Here is a 14,958-nt window from a genome sequence, read left to right as displayed (position 1 = left end):
TCTCCTGCCTAGCTATTGGCCATCCAGCATTTTATTGGACCAGTCAGATGCCTTAGGCAGGCAAGGTGAAGCAAATGCAACACATCTTTACATAATTAAACACACATCCTTACTTCATTAAACAAATACAGCACCAACAAACGTAACACTTTACACACTTAAAGTAATATTCCGCAGCATAAACAAATATAACACACCTTTGCCTGGCCTGGATGCTCTACATCCTGATCTGCCACCTTATACTCCTGAGACAATACTCCGGCCACCGTGCCTTTCCCACTGTGATGAACTGGCATCCCCTGGAACTGAGGCAATCCTTCCACCTAGAGTTGCTTCTGTCGGGTATTGTCAGTGATGAGGAAGGCAAGCAATACAGTCACCGAGGACCTGACAAAGTCTTCCTTCCTCCATCCCTTGCCTCCCACCTGCTGTCTACTCTTGTGTCCCATCTGTTACATTCCTCCCCATCATCACCTCTCCTGATCACTAAGGACCTCTGTGGTGCTACTCATGGGGAAGACCCTGGTTCACACATCATGTTTAAGACCACAGATGAGGGTCCCAATGGCAGATCACCACCTCTGTGATGGCAGACCACCACCTCTGTGATGGCAGACCACCACCTCTGTGTGAGGTACTGTCCTCCATGGAGGACTTTGGCCCACATAGGGAGGCCTGGGGATCCTGGCATTGCTATGACTCCCACTTTAGAGGAAATGGAGCAGCAGAGAGGCTAGGAGCCACCAGCCAGCCGGACATGAGAAGCAGTGGAAGTATGGTATACAGGCAGAAAGAAAAGGAAAAAGCCCCAAGGCAAAAGGTAGACAAAGAGAAACAGGTTAATTTAAGTTAAAAGAGCTAGCCAGAAAAGAGCCTAAGCTGGACCCAGCATTTATAACTAGTAAGAAGTCTCCATGTTATGATTTGGGAGCTGCTTGGTGGCCCAATAGAAACAGCCTCTGGTGCAGCCATCTTTAAGGGCCACCCAGACAACCCACCCCTGTTAGCTAGACCACAATTCTAAAGGTCCCCAAACAGCAACATCTGTGGAGGATCAAGTGTTCAGACATTTCACAGTGCAACTGTAACAGTTCCCCCCTTTTCCCCCTACCTGGTAGGTTTTAGGGCATCTGTAGGGGAGATGCTCTAGGAGAGGCTTCTGAGTCTTAGGGCCTCTTGAGCCAACTTGTGTCCTATTTGGTTGCCATAGTGCTAGGTTCCTCCTGGTCCCCTATACATGTGACATAACTAAGACCATAGCTTGTGAAACTTTTGTGTTGTGACCTCTATACCCTAAGCCCCCCTTTGGGGCCTCTCTGAGATCAGGTTTTCTGGATGTGCTCCGTCTTTTAGAAGGATCTGTGATGGAGGAAATTAGGGTGGGTCACTGTGTTGCTCACAATGCTTGGCAGGCACCAGAGAGGTGTTCCCCACTAAGAATGGCAAAAGCAACCTGAGCGGTAGTTGGGGACTGGAATGCAGTCTAGGCTGAGTGATGGTTGTGGGACCAGTTCACCTTGTGTGTACAAGACACTCGGCATTCCCTCTCCTCGTGTGTGATGATGCCCCTTTCGCTACTAATATCATCCCTCCAGCGAACGTTCTAGTCCATGCACACTTGGACACTCCTGCTGTCCTGGTTATGCCTGAAGCCCTCAGATCAAGTCCATTCCCTTGATTAGATCTCACCTTTTCAAGGTAATCAAGCAAGTAAACTGGATGACTGGCGGTGGCCAAGAAGAGCGTCTTCCTTTTTGCCATGGTCTCTGGAGTAGCCCCAGAAGAAGCATCAATGGAATCTAAATTTCCAAAGGGCTCTGAACCCAGAACTTTCTCAGTTGCCAGCAGCTGTAGATGTCTCCCTAGAACTGAATCCCAGAAGTATCTTGGTCTGCCTCGCTGTTTCTGGCAGACCTTACTATTGAGTTATCTAGTCACTGTCAAAGTTCTCACAGTTCCTGGAGGGAAGACGCTGGAGTGTTTTGACACCTGTGGCCTGTGTGGTCCAAGTCAACTAGGCTGCCTCAGTGGATTCCACTTTTCCTGGCAAGCAGCTTCTAGAAGGTTCTTCTGACTCAGAAGATCTCAAGCTCTTGTCTGTGGATGGATTAGCAGTGGGACATTTTGGGGTGGTAGATTTCAGAAGCCTGAACTTACGTCTCTGGGGTGCATGGACACATGTCCATTCTGGTTGGAAATGCATCCTGATGTGTCCATTTTTTATGCTCTAGATCTCCTCTAATCAAAGGAAAGTTCTTCCCAAACATTAAAAACTTCAGTGGTTTTGCCAGTGACCTTCTCCTCCTGTGTCTCTCTAGTGGAGTCATAGAGGGGCAGTTTCCCTTCTTCACTTGCTCATGGCCCATTAGTGGCAAGAACTGTTCCATTATCTGAGCCCTGATGAGCTCACCAGCTGGAAAGAGAAGGGCCTATGGGGGCGATTTAATTTCGAATTCAATGGCCCAGTTATTCTAGTGGGTTTAGTCTAGACCCCAAGGTCCACAGAGGTGGGTGTACCACGACAACCAGAGGTACCTGTGCTGGTGCGGAGGAAGACCAGAGGCAGGCGGGGAGGAGGAGCAGGAGGAATGGGCAGGGGGATGGAGAAGCTCCACTTCGACATCAGCAAAGCAGAACTGCTGCTTTCTCTCCTCCTGACCCGGGCTCAGCCACAGTTCCTGCATGCTTTGTGGTCTGCGGCTTCAGGGGCTTAATCAGACTCCCCCAGCTTTTAGACCTAATTCAAAACGTTCTGCAGGAGAAGTTTGGTTTGCCCGTGGGTAGCACAGTGGCCTACTTGCACATGGTGATAGGTGCTTCAGTCTGCTGCTGCAAGTACCAGATAGCCGAGGGGCATGTCTTAGGACAAGCCTTATACAGAACAACAGGCCTGAGCCAACGTGTCTCATCAAATGCATTTCTCACGACTCCTTTGTTCACCCCTATACTAATTTATTATCCTTTCTTCTTCTACACACACCCCTTCCATAGGTTTCCATTAGAGGTGAACGCAGAACTGGCCTCTCTCCCAAGGTCAAAGTCCCTGCTCACTGAGGCCCTCTCTTTCCTGTTCCGTTCCTCTCCAGCTTCGTCGAGGTGTGTCCAAATGTCGTCCTGTCCCAGTGGGGCTGCCAGGCTCTGCTTGATCTTCCTGCTCTCAACCTGTGTCACTTTCTCTTCAGTCACGGTCTTTACCCGCACTGACCTCCTCTGGTTGTTTCAGCATACTTAACCCTTGTCTGCCCCAGGACTTTTGCGTCTTCTCCTGGGAACAGCATTGTTCTCCTTGCCTGTTCCTTGCTGTCTCTGTCTTTGGGTCTGACACGCACTCCTCCATTCCAGAGACGCTGGCTGTGTGAGTTAGGGTCTACATCTACCTACTTATATCTCTGTTATCCATCTGCCTATGAAACGTACATTTTATTCCATTAAGCCAGGTGACATCAGGCAAGGATCTAATGTACTTTGAGCATGCTACTCCCATTCTCGGCTGCCAGCTCCTTCTCACCCCTCCTCCCTTCTGTTGGAACCTTTTATTCCCTTAGACAATTTCTACATATGCAATCTCATGTATCAGTGTCCAATTTAGAATATTTATCTTTCTGAGACTGATTTTATTCGCTTGTATGATGGTCTACAGTCGTGTTCATTTTCCTGCAAAGGATACATTTTTTTTTCTTATAGCTAAACAACTCTAGTGTGTGTGCATGCATTTTCTTTGTCTGCTCCTCTCCTGTTGGACACCTGGGTTGGCTCTGGGGCTTAGCTGTTGGGAATAGCGCTGCAGTAAACCCCGATATGCAAATATCTCAGTGATGTGCTGACTTGGAGGCTTTCAGGTGAATACTGAAGGTTGATTTACATTTGTTCAAAACTGCTTGGTAAATAATAATGTGCTTGGTGAAGGAGGAATAATGAATGGAAAGTGTGGTAGTGAAGAACCTCCCACCCCCACCCCTCACACACATAAACACACACTGCTGGGTGTAGATGGTTCCTTCTCAGGCTTCCATGTCACTGAAAACATCACCTTCCCTGAAGACATGTCCATGGAGGTCAAACTCCTGCTGAGTCCAATTTCTTCCTTTCTCCGCATAATTATCATCCTTATTTTAAAAACTCTCTTCTGTGTGGTGGTGAATGGTGGCCAGTGTGAAGGGAGTTCAATTCACTGAGGTGTAGACCCAACCCTGAGTATGTCTGGGGGGTCGTGTGTGTGTGTGTGTGTGTGTGTGTGTGTGTGTGTGTGTGTCTGTCTGTCTGTCTGTCTGTCTTCTTCCATCACTTTCTATTTTACCTCTTGAGATAGTATCTCTCACTGAACTTGAAGCAGTCTGTCGGCTGCACTGGCCAGCCATAAATCTGAGGGCTCCTCCAGTCTCTACCTCTACAGCACTGGATAATAGCACATGCTGCCACACATAGGTGCTGGGGATTTGAACTCAAGGCCTCATGCTTGTGTGCCAAGTACTTTGCTGACTGAGTCATCTCTTCAGGCCTGTGAGGGCGTTTCCAGAGACAATTAATTTATGTGGAAAGACCCATCCTGAGGTGGGCGGCATTACCTCATGGGCTGGCAGTCCAGACACAATAAAGGGGAGACAGTAGAAAGCCCAACACCAACAGCTTCTCTTGGTGTTTCCTGGTCCCTGGTTAAACGAGCTGTGAATTGTTTTCATGTCTTCTCTGCTCGGAAGGGCCCAAATACACCTTTCCCCCTTTAAGATGCATGTGTCAGATATTATCATAGCCATATAAAAATAATGTTCTTTGGGGGTGCCTATGCCCCCCAGCTTTGGAGACTCCTTTCTCTGATTCCTTGCTTTCTTTCCATAGCTTTCCTTCTAACGAAGTTAGATTAGCATCTAAAACGTTTGTGGGCCAAATTGTACCTTTCCAGACTTCATATGTTGAAGTCCCAATCTCCTATAACTTAGATGCAGTTGCATTTGAAGATAGACTCTCAAAGACTGTGATTAAGTTACTATAAACAAGTTATAAATAAAGTACAAAGTAAGTCATTAGGCTGGGACCATACCCTGACTGGTGTCCTTACCAGGAGATTAGAACATAGACCCACATACCAAGGGGACCAGGCAAGAACCCAAAGAAGATGATATGTACAGGCCAAGGAGAGAGCCCTCAAGCTCACGGACACCTTGACCAGAGTGTTCCAGCCTCCGGAAATTAGAGGAAATACATCTTGTTTAATCAACCCTAATACATGTGCTTTCAAATCCGTTTAAATTCCATCTAGTCAAGGGAGCCGTCACTGCCCCAACCCCCTCCTCCAGTACATTCTTTCCATGCTCAAGGCTTACCAGGCAGCATTTCTCCAGGGTATTCCTTCCAAGTCGGAGGGTCTGGTGAGAGTGGAATCTTGAATTTGGGGCATTTAAGGTTGTACTGCTGGAGCCTCGTACCTGGCCTGGTATCTGGAAGAATTTGTCGTGTGTCCAGCAGAATGAGCAAGTGAACACATCTGAAAACACTCCAGGAGGATCCCCTGAGCTAGAGGACTGCTCCATGCAGACACCTTCACTGCAAAAGCCAAATGAGGAAGGCAATAGGAACCTAGCTCCTCCATCTTACATCCTTTGCACTACGGGTTGTTTGGGAGTAAGTGGAAGGCAGGATTTTAAAGATTAGTGAAGGGAATGGTAGTGTGGATTCCATTGTCCTATTTGTCTCCTGTGAGGTGACTCTCTGGGAAAGCAGAGAGATGTTAACGGAGGTGGAGTCTGGAGAGACCGACAGGAAGTTACTCATGGCAAGGACAGTCATCTTTACCCACAGATCATGTTCCCCAGAGTCTGTGTGAGTACTGAGGATCTGACAGGCTGCTCTTGTCTGGTAGCTACTGAATTCGGGAAAGATGAAGGGGGATTCCAGAGGTTGCCACAGGCACCTCAGGGGAGGTCCGCTGAGACCAGATTTCCCAGTCGTGTTTTATCCTTTCATGCAGAAGATGGGGGAGCATCACACTTCCTCAGAACAGGAAGAGAAACTCTCCTTCCGTCTTCCTCGCAGGCGTTCTCTTCCCCTGACTGCTCTTCTTTATCTCATATTTCGCCACTTCCGTTTCAGACTGGAAATCCCTCCTGGATAGATGCTGGTCAAGCTCACAGATGTGTACATGCAAGCTGGCTCAATTTCTGTTCTCGGGAAACTGGTTGGAGACTCCCAAGCGGCCTGGGTTTTTCTGCACGCAGCTGTATGTGGGCTGTGGGCTCATTGCACGTATCCATGTGGATTGAGAGAAGAAAGCGGCCACGGAGAGGGAAATGAAAGAGGGTGGAGGAGGGAGGGTGTGTGGTGAGGATGGAGACAGGGAAGAGACTGAGAAGCGATCCGGTTTTGGAAGATTTGCTAGTTCTTGTTCTAGAAATTTCCTTAGGCGTTTGATACAGATTTCCTCGGCTCTTCATCCCCCTTCCTTTGCCATGGATGCTTCTCTTTTATTTATTAATTTATTATTGTTATTATTATTATTATTATTATTATTATTATTATTACAACCATGGGTTTTGATGCTGGTGGTACAAAGTCTTTTTGCCCACAGATCACTAGGGAAACCAGGAGTGTTAAACACACAGGGTCTCTCTCCAGTGGAGGGGATAAAATACCTGTTTTCCTGTCCAGAATGCTGGGAATAGATATTGTTAATGACCTGGTGACCTTTTTGCTATCCGTGGAGGCAGATCTCACCCACCTTTTGCTATAGAGGCAGACCTCATTCAAACCCTCCAGAATGTCCATCCCAGACTCTCCCTGCGTAGACCTTTATCTTTAGCTCCCAGTTAACAGGACCCACCCTTAGTGGGGATGTCACACGTACTTTACGGCCTGCTGACCTCTATGCTATTTCAGTCAGAGACCACCCTAGAGTCTAGGCCCTTAGCTATAGAATCCAGCCTCGTGGCCACATGTACTTTGCAAAGGAGTTTCTAAAAGTTACACCTTAAGCTTTATTGTGCACCTGGAATGGGAATGATTGTTGCCTGGAAACTGTTCCCCAAATTGTACCGTGTTTTAAGTATGCTGACAATGAACCTCCTGGCCTCAGACTCCCCAAGTTTGATCCAGGTTGATGAAGTCAATCTGAGCCCTATTTTTATTCTCACCTCTTCATGGCTCGTTTCTCTGAGCCCTGTTTTTATTCTCACCTCTTCATGACTCGTTTCTCTGTCTTGGCATCGGCAAGGTTCTCTTTGTTTCATTCTGAATTTCACGTATCATTGTCTACATAGTGATATGTTGTATGTATCATTGTCTACATATTGATATGTTGTACGTGTCATTGTGCATATGAACTAACTCCTATTCATATGTACCCCATTGCCCTCCCTTGATGCTCAGCTCTTCTTTCTCTTGGCCCCTCATACCCTCCACCATCTCCCTTCTATTCTCATGTCATATATATGTATATGTGTGTGTATATATATATATATGTATATATATATATATATATAGAGAGAGAGAGAGAGAGAGAGAGAGAGAGAGAGATGCTCTCTTTCAGCTTAACTTTTCAGTTAAGCTGGTTTGAGCTGCTCTCTCCTGAGTGAGACCAAACTCATTTGCAGCCTTCCCCTCCTCTCCTCCCCCTCCTCTCTCTCCCTCCCACTTCTGCTCTCTCCCTCCTTTTCCTACCCTTCCTTTCTGGATCGACGTGCCCCGTGCTAGGACAGAGAGTCCCAGGTCACAGTGATGGCCAGAGTTGGGCGTCTTCTAGAGCTCTGGCAGTTGCTTCCAGGAAAGCCTCCTCCACACGTCTGGCCTGGCCTCCCTGGTTTTCCAGCCGGCCTCTCCCTAACCCAGCTCAGTTTCCTTGAGCACATCAATGCACGATTCTCGTGTTCCCAAATTTAATACCATTGCTCTCACAATGGAGCCAAGCAAACACTTGCTTTTATACACAGCCATTCATTGTCACCTACATTTTCATATGTAAGGCTTTCCCCCCGACAGATCCAAAAAGAGATGTTCAGAGCTACAGAAGGCTCCATTGTCCTCACCAGGTACGAGTGACGCAGCATGCGTGTGCATATCCACATTACACATTGAATTGAATCACAGTAGTGCGATGTTAATGGAAGAGGGAGAGAATAAAGCCCTTTAAAACACTTTGTTTGATCACAATTTCTCAGCCCTGTACGTCGTGTTTGTTAATCCTTCTGGAAGAGAAATGCTACAGTAATGACTAAAGCATGCTGAGTTTAGCCTCGCTTTATTGAAAATGTTTTTTTTTTTTTAAAGGAGTTTAATTTGAACAGCAGCCTCAGTTGGCCTCACTTTAATTACAGTCTTCCATTTCTATTGCTAGTTGTATCAAGCTCAGGAGAGTCCTGGGGGTGTAGGGAGGGCAGGGGACCGGCAAAGGAAGTCTTTCTCAGATGATTTCAGTCACTTTTAAAGATATGGATGTGTTTTCTATTATTATTACTATTTTTTTAATGAGCCTACAGTTAACATACAGGGTGAGCAGCTGGGTTTCCGGAGCAGAGCTTGGAGTGAAAAATCCATCCTGTGTGTGTGCTTTCCCCCATGACAAACTTCCTCTGGTCTCTGTTGTTTGTTCTTCCTGCCCTTCCCATGCCCGCTGCTGGCCTGCTGAGTGAGGAGAATCAAAGTGCCACACAAATGGAATAATCAGGGATGCAGGCAGCTGATGGCTTCAGCTGGTCGCAGAGCCCTGTGCTGTTGGAGTCTACCAATTGTCCCCAGCCTGCTGCGTCCCACTGGTCACATGCCTCTCTGTCTAGCTCTGTGTTTGGGATGGTCAGCTTCCAGGGATATTAAGATGCGTCTACTGGATACATACCATCCCTTACCCTCTGTTCCCGACACTGGGAACAGCCTCTATTTTTACCCTGTACCAACTTGGGAGCAATTTAAAACAGTCCCTTTGCACATAATGCTGGTGAGCAGAGAAGCACAGACCTTGTTGGGAGAAAGACACAGAGGATGCCATCACAGCAAGCTACTTGAGATGCTTTACTTCTCTGTACTTCTCCCCAGGAGTGTTTCTATATGTCCCTGTCCCCAGGAGGCACCCAACCCAGGTGGCTTGTCCTCTCCTCTTTCAGGTAACGCTTCCCCAGGGTCTCACCAGACCTCTGTGCAGGGCACAGGAAAACAAAGGTTGTTGGGTTCACTAGCCTGGCTTTTTGTAAAAGGCAGTTTCATGATCTTCTTTTATGTATTACTATAGTTACGTCACCCACCATAACTGATGAATCACAATAGTTCTTAGGCCTGGTGTGGTGGTTCATATTTGCCACTCTAGAACTTGGGAGGCAGCGGGTGGTGGTGACTGGGGCGCACGCCTTTATTCCCAGCACTTGGGAGGCAGAGGCAGGCGGATCTCTGAATTCAAGGTCAGTCTGAAAAACAGCTAAGGACTGAGGATGTGTCTCAGTTTGAGATTTGTCTGCCTAGCATGTGCAAGACCTGGGTTCAGGCTGAACACAGACACAAATGTCTTCAAAAGAGGTTTCTCTGCTGAAGAGAAATAACTGAGGAATCTTTTGTTCTTCAGCTATTGAGTTTTTAATTGGTGGTTGTAGCTGTCATGTCACATTTAACATCTATTTAACACCCTTCCCCTTTGGGGTTCCATACTGTATTGGCCATTAATTATTTCAGCAAATTCCTCTCGCCCTTCTCTGGGTACTGAGCACTGATGAGGAAAGCTGCTTGAGCATCAGGGTCCCTGGCAGGAAGTAAGATGCGTTTCTGGCTCACACCCAGGCTCCAATCCACCTGCCTCCCACACAGCTTCCAAGTCTGCCCAATGCTCTCTAGAAATAGTCCATGTTACTTAACCCAATGCAGAAAACCTTCCAATATGGCATCCCTTGAATTCTGAGACTTTCCTTCTTTCCATTTCTCTGCCCGTTAGCCAAGCCAGGCATTAATTCGTCCTGAAGATTCCCTTATAATGCCATTAATGGAGTGCTCTTTGATACAAATCCTTAAATGGTTGGCTTCCAGAGATCTCCAGGGACTTGGAAGGTAATATCTGGACAATCTCCCTTTCTCACAGCCCACTGCACCGCGGAGGGACAGTTTCTTGGTTTGTTTCTGTTTCTTATAACACAACACCACAGACCGGGAACATCACAAAGATGTTTATACTTCAGCTCACTGCTCTGGTCCAAGGTAGGTGCTAAACCTCTTGTTGGTAGAGTCCTGAGATCTCTCAGAGCACACAATGGTGAAAAGGAAACTTGTGTGTGTGTGTGTGTGTGTGTGTGTGTGTGTGTGTGCGCGCGCGTGTGCCTGTGTGTGTGTGTGTGTGCGCGCGCGCGTGTGTGCCTGTGTGTGTGTGTGTGTGTGTGTGCGCGCGCGCGTGTGTGCCTGTGTGTGTGTGTGTGTGTGTGTGTTTCTATCCTATTGATGCCTCACAGTGGGATTTAATTACATGAGTTTCCAAGGGGACAAAGTGTATTTAAACCAGGGCAGAGAGCAACTTTGGCTTTGACGCTGTGGGAGTCTGGTCACCCATGTTCTGTTTCCCCATTCGGTTCTGCCGGAAGCTAGCTCTGCTTCCCTGCTTGTCTGCAGCTGGGTGGAGTCGGCAGAGTAGAAGGCCCAAATCACCAACCAGGGCTCCACCCTGTGGCCAGAAATGATGGCCGGATGCTCGACAGGACTAGGAATCACGGGAGATGAGTGGCTGGGCATGCCTGTGGGGATTATCTGGTTGGGTGACTTGAGGTGGGAAGACCCTTGCTAACTGTGGCTGGGAACCCTGGACTGTATGAAATGCAGAAAGTGATTGAGTTCGGCCTTCACCATTCTGCTCCTTCCTGTGGTGGGATGTGACCAGCTTCTGTCACCCGCCATCACAGACTCGGCCCTTGAACCTAGCCAGAATTAACCCTTTTTCCTCAGGTTGCTTTTGTCAAGATATTTTTATCACGGCCACAGGAACATAACAATGGCATTTGGGTTGTCATATGGGAGAGTGCACAGGAGTACATCTCAATGAGCTGGCCCGTTTGCTAGGCCCAGAGGATAGGGGACAATTTCTTTCACACACGTGCGTCTGGAATCCTTGTCTCAATAAGCCCCACACAGGTATCACTGTGTACCAAGCACTGAACACTCTTGAGTCCTGTTGTGGGACATAGGCAATATGCTGCTTGGATAGGACAAAATAAAAGTCAGCCTGGGACCTGACATCTGGCACAGCTGGGGAGTCCACCTCATCTCACACAGGCACCCACCTCACCTCTGGTCTCCCCAGCAGGAGGGATGGGCTCAAAAGTGACTTTGGAGGCAGCTTTGGGTCTCACTGGTATGGTAGATGGTTCAACTGTTTCGTCCCGAGGCCCTGATGTATTTTTGAGCACGAAAGAGTGTTTTGTGGAATACTGCAGCTCAGCTTTAATACCATCCTATTCAAATGTTGACAGCAGTAACCCAAACTGGCAAGCAAGGAAAACTGAGCCTCATGCTCTGGGCTGGAGGGAAGCTGGCAGCTTTCCCATCTTCCCTCCATGGGGGGGCGGGGGGCGGGTGTCCTAACCTGCTTGTCTCTGAGACCTGGGCTTATAACAGGATTCTCTTTTTCCCAAGTTCCTCTTGCCTCTCCTTCCTCCCCCTAATCACCCTGGATCTGGAAGGTCCTCGGGCAGTGCACAGAGCCTGAGGTGTTTGTTAATGGGGTCAGTTTTCGTTCCAAACGAAGCTTCCCTGCATTGAGCCCAAACTGCCTCTGCCTGACCACACAGTTCCCTAACCTTGTCGGCCTTTTCTCCATTGCCTCCAGGCAGCAAGAGATTGATTTGTTATTTCATATTCTGAAATTTTAATAGATTGTTTTATGGGTATGGGTGTTTTCCCTCCGCAGGCATCTGTGCACCACGTATGTGCAGTACCTGTGGACACCAGAAGAGGGAGCCAGATCCCATGAGACTGGAGTTCCAGATGGTTGTGAGCTGCCACGTGTTCTGGGAACTGAGCTCAGGTCTTCAGGAAGAGCAGACAGTGCTCTTAACTGCTGTCTCCCCAGCCCCAGCAGTAAGCAATTTAACTTGCATTTTCTTAAAAGTCTCTAACAGATCTGCCCTTGCCCTCTAGGGCTAAGTGGTTGTGACCCTGAGCCACCCATACCCATATGAGAAAAACGTTTAATCCCTAGTGTGATGGTATTTGGACATGGGGTCATGGAACAGTAATTGCGTCATGGTGGGACCCTTATGGATGGAATTAGTGCCTTTATAAAAGGACAGACAGGAGAGATGACCACGCTGTCCACCACATGAAGATTAAATCAAAAGGTAGCATTTGTATACATGGAAGTAGCCCTCACCAGAAATCAGTTCAGCCCCAAACTTCATTGTGAACTTCCTAGACTCCAAGACCATGGTTTGGGCGTGAAATGCCCCTGTCCAGGTGTTGTTGTTGTTTTTGTTCTTTGACTCTTTTGGGGCACCCACCACCCAGCTCCCAAATAAATCACACACAGAGGCTTATTCTTAATTATAAATGCTCAGCCTTAGCTTGGCTTGTTTCTAGCAAGCTTTTCTTAAATTATCCTGACTACCTTTTGCCTTTGGGCTTTTCCTGTTCTCTTACTTCTGTAAATCTTACTCTTACTCCGTGGCTTGCTGTGTCACTGGGTGGCTGGCCCCTGGAGTCCTCCTCCTTCTCTGGCTGCTTGATCTCTCCTCCCAGTTTTCTCCTTCTATGTATCTCTCTTCCTGCTAGCCCTGCCTATCCTTTCCCCTGCCTTACCAATGGCTGTTCAGCTCTTTATTAGACCATTGTGTATTTTAGACAGGCACAGTAACACAGCTTCACAGAGTTACACACATGCAACATAAACAAAAGTAACACACCTTAAAATAATATTCCACAACACCCAGGCTCGTGTGTTTGAACACTCTGTCCCTGGTTAGAGGTGGTGCTTTAGGAGGTTGTAGAATTTTTAGGGGTAGGTGAATGGGTTGCATTGGGGGAGAATTTGGGATTTGGTTGTGCAACCTCCAGGAGGTTAGCTGGGAGCGATGGGATTTAGGGGTTAGAGGCTCGGTGCATTTCCGGCTAGGCAATCAGGCTATGCTGCAAGCTCCAGCTACCAGGCTTTCCTCGCCATATCAAAGGGCAAGCCAAAATCAGTCCGCCTTTAATTTGCCTCAGCTCCAATTCACTGTGAGGAGAAATGTGGCCGATAAAGAGGAGGACATCAGTGAAGTCACCCGGTTCTTGTCATTCTGATACACTAAACCCCACATTTGTCAGCTCTTATCACTGTGACCAAAGCACCCGAGAGAACACATCAAGGGAAGGGATTATTTCTTTGGCTCCAGGGTTTCTGTCATAATCCTTGGCTTTGTTGCTTACGGGCCCATGGTGTGGCAGAACATTATAGGAATGGGAGCATGTGGCAGAGGTGTCTTACCTCATCTCATGGCACACAGGAAGCAAAGGGAAGGGTGGAGGGAGCTGCTACAAGATACAGTCCTAAAGGAAGTACCTCTAGTGACCTGCTTTCTCCAACATGTCCGGGCCTCCTAGGTCTTTTAGACCCTCCCTAACTAGCTGCTACCTCTTCTATGCACAATGGACAGTTCATACATAAACCATAATGACCCCCAACTGCCTAAGACATTGTTATTGCCTGAAGCTTTAGTACCAAAAGAGGAGGATTCATAATGACCTTCCAAGTAGATTATAGAACCAAGGTTCCAACTGTCTAGACCCAGCCCCTCTACCTCTGAGCAGCAACTCTGGTCGCAGGAACCTTGTTCCGGACACTGCAACAATCCCAGTCCCAGAGCCTACCTCTGACTCTGTGGGAACTTCTGTGTGATTCAGGCACATCTCACAGAACCCTGAAGCTGGCTCCTTGTGCTTTCATCTAAGGTTCTGAAGCTAAGACTGGGAAGGGAGAGGCCAACTGACATTATCTTGTTGTTTGTATTAGCCGCTGCTGATGGCTCATAGCCACACAATCTGAAGATGAGGCTGTTGTCTGGGTTGACTGGAGCTGGGTTTGCAGCTTAATGTACATCTGTAGTGGCTGACCAACTTGTTCATGGTTCCCCTGAGTGAACAGAGCAGGGTGGGGGCTGAGGATGTCCAGGAACTTTAGAGTCTCTGGGGGTGGAGATAGAAGAAAACCAGACTGTAGATTGGTGTGGAATATTAGTTTCAGATGTGTTACATTTGTTTGTGCTGTGGAATATTCATTTAATGATGCAAAGATGTGTTGCATTCTTTTATGTTGCATTTGTTTAACTCTGTGAAGCTGTGTTACTTTGCCTGACTAAAACACCTGATGGTCTAATAAAGAGCGGAATGGCCAATAGCAAGGCAGAAGAGGGATAGGCGGGGCTGCCAGGCAGAGAATAATAGGAGGAGAAATCTAGGCTTAAGAGAAGAGGGAGGAGCAAGAAAAGGAGAAGGAGAGGAGGACACCAAGGGCCAGCCACCTAGCCACACAGCCAGCCATAGAGCAAGAAGAAAAGAAAGGTGTATAGAGTAGAGAAAGGTAAAAGCCCAGAGGCAAAATAAGGTAGATGGGATAATTTAAGTTAAGAAAAGCTGGCTAGAAATAAGCCAAGCTAAGGCCGGGCATTCATAAGTAAGAATAAGATTCCAAATATTTGTTTGGGAGTTGGGTGGTAGACCCCAAAAAGAGTTAAAAAGAATCAACTACAAATCCCCCATTCCCCAATCCCAGCCTGTGAGCCTGGTGTCCCGTTTCCATTCAGAGGCTCAGACCCTTGTGATGGCTGCTGGCAAGAAACTGTTAGCGTGAGGCATCGACTCTGCTACTTATCTCATTCCTTCGCACCTAATTCTGTCCAACTCCCTCATCTGTTTTATGGTACGACAACACAATTTCCAATGCTGGCTAATTCATGAAGAGGAATATCTTTATATTTTTGCAGTTCTAAAGGCTGGGAGGTTCATGTAGAGGGGCTGCATCTGGAAGGGCCTTTG

The sequence above is a fragment of the Peromyscus leucopus genome, chromosome 5 (assembly GCF_004664715.2).
Source record: "Peromyscus leucopus breed LL Stock chromosome 5, UCI_PerLeu_2.1, whole genome shotgun sequence".
NCBI classification, from domain to species: domain Eukaryota; kingdom Metazoa; phylum Chordata; class Mammalia; order Rodentia; family Cricetidae; genus Peromyscus; species Peromyscus leucopus.
The sequence above is the reverse complement of the archived record's forward strand: the minus strand, read 5'-3'. Positions refer to the sequence as shown.